Below are 2,710 nucleotides of genomic sequence, written 5' to 3'. Positions count from 1 at the left end.
CTTAATGCAAAGGAAATCTGAAATCTATGGTAAGTTTAAAGAATTCCGAGCAGAAGCTGAAAAGCAATTAGGTAAATCACTAAAATTACTTTGATTAGATTGAGGTGGAGAGTACTTAGATTATGAATTTGAGGACCATTTGCGTGAGCATGGAATTCAATCCTTACTCACTGCACCTGAAACGCCACAACAAAATGTTGTTTTAGAAAGGCAGAACACAACCTTATTGGATATGGTTGGATCAATGATTAGTTTCTCATCATTGCCTTTGACATTATGGGGTTATGCAATCAAATGTGCTCTATACATACCCAATGTTGTTCCATCTAAGTTTGTTAAGAAAACACCATTGGAATTATGGAATGGTACTAAACCTAGTATACACCATTTCCGTATAAGGGGTTGTCCTACACACGTTCTTAAAGAAAAGACTGGGAAGTTGGAATCACGCACTGAGGTGTGCATGTTTGTAGGATATTCCAAAGAAACAAAAGGTGGTATATTTTATAGTCCTAAAGATAACAAAACGTTTGTATCTACAAATGCTACTTTTCTAGAGCATGACTATATAAATAACCACAAACCTCAAAGTAAAGTCGTACTTGAGGAAATGGTCTTAAGTAAACAAGACCAATCACTAGCAGTGGTAAATGAAAAATGGCCAGAGGATATCGCTAGTTCTAGTCAGAACAATAGAGAGCTTCATCGTATTGGGAGGGTTGGTAAACAACCAATACGCTATGAACATGAAGTTCAGATGCTTGTGTCTGACACAAACAAAGATGATTCATTGACATATAGAGATGTAATGGAAGATTATGACAAAGAAAAATGGCTAAACACCATGGACCTTGAGATGGAATCGATGTATTCCAATTTTGTCTGGACTCTTGAAGATCCACCTGAAAATGTTAAACCTATTGGTTGCAAATGGATATTCAAGAAGAAGAGAGGAGTAGAGGGGAAAGTAGAGACTTTCAAAGCAAGGCTAGTGGAAAAATGCTACACATAGAAAGAAGGAGTTGATTATGAAGAAACTTTTTCACCTGTGGCCATGCTCAAATCTATCAGCATACTCTTATCCATAGTTGCTTGCATGGATTATGAGATTTGGCAAATGGACGTTAAAACAACTTTTATGAATGGCTATCTTGATGAAACCATTTACATGCCTCAACCAGAAGGGTTCGAAATTAAAGGTCAGGAGTAAAAAGTATGCAAGCTTTTTAAGTCTATTTATGGACTTAAACAAGCTTCGAGATCTTAGAATCTTAGATTTGATGAAACAAAAAAATCAAAGATAATATTGTGGTATTCCTCATTCTTTACGTTGATGATATTCTACTCATTGGGAATGAAATTGAAACATTATCAAAAGTAAAGAAATGGTTAGCTAAGCAATTCCAAATGAAGGATTTGGGAGAAGCCAAATATGTTTTGGGAATTCAAATCTGTAGAGATCGAAAGAAGAAAGTTTTGGCACTGTCTAAAGCAACTTATATTGATAAAGTGCTAGAACGATTTGGCATGCAAAACTCCAACAAAGGCACTATGCTTACCCGGTCAGGAGTTAAATTGTCTAAAGAATAATGTCCACAGACACCTCAGGAAGAGGAGGACATGAGACAGTATCCCTATGCCTCTGCAGTAGGCAGTCTAATGTATGCAATGTTATGCACCAGACCTGACATCTGTTGTGCAGTAGGGATAGTCAGCCGTCATCAATCCAATCTGGATTGAGTCATAGGACAACAGTAAAGAATATTCTCAAGTATCTCAGACGTACTAGAGATTACATGCTTGTGTATTCAGGTGGAGACCTGAACCTCACTGGATATACTGATTCTGATTTTCAATCAGACAAAGATAGTCGAAAGTCGACATCTAGATCAGTTTTCACACTTGGAGGAGGTGTTGTAGTTTGGAGAAGTATTAAACAATCAAATATTGCAGACTCCACCATGGAAGCTGAATACATAGCAGCTTGTGAAGCAGCTAAAGAGACTGTGTGGCTCAAGAAGTTCTATATCGATCTGGAATTTGTTCCAGGCATGGATCAGCCACTTGTTTTGTATTGTGATAACAGTTGGGCAGTAGCTAATTCAAAGGAACCCAGAAGTCACAAGAGGGGAAAGCACATCGAGAGGAAATATCACTTGATCCGAGAGATAGTCAATCGAGGAGATGTTACTGTCTTGAAGATTGCCGCTGAAGATAATCTTGCAGAACTGTTCACAAAGACTTTATCAATTAAATCTTTTCAAGGTCGTGTAAGAAGCATGGGGTTAAGGGAAATGCCTCATTTGCTTTAGGGAAAGTGGATATTTTTGGGAATTGTGCCCTAAAAGCAATTGTAATTGACAATGGTTTTAATGAAATAAATGAATGAATTGAATTATTGTATATATGTAGCTTTTGTACTATATTATTGTAAATAATATTAAGTAAATATCAGAAAATTCTCAAGTTCATCTATGTGGTCTCAATCTCATATTGGTATGAGAGGATCGAGATTGAGATAATGAACTTAAATAGTTCGCAGTAAAATAAAGTTATGGAATTTTTAGATTAATTACTGCTAGTATGGTCCACTAGCATTATGAATACACGTGACCTAGATTCGGGTTACTAGTGTAGTAGGACACTTTAGTGGAGGTACTTTGCATACTGAGAGTATGTAGAACTAGACCAGATGTGATTTAATAATACT

This window comes from Humulus lupulus, chromosome 2 (genome assembly GCF_963169125.1).
Source record: "Humulus lupulus chromosome 2, drHumLupu1.1, whole genome shotgun sequence".
Lineage (NCBI taxonomy): Eukaryota > Viridiplantae > Streptophyta > Magnoliopsida > Rosales > Cannabaceae > Humulus > Humulus lupulus.
The sequence above is the reverse complement of the archived record's forward strand: the minus strand, read 5'-3'. Positions refer to the sequence as shown.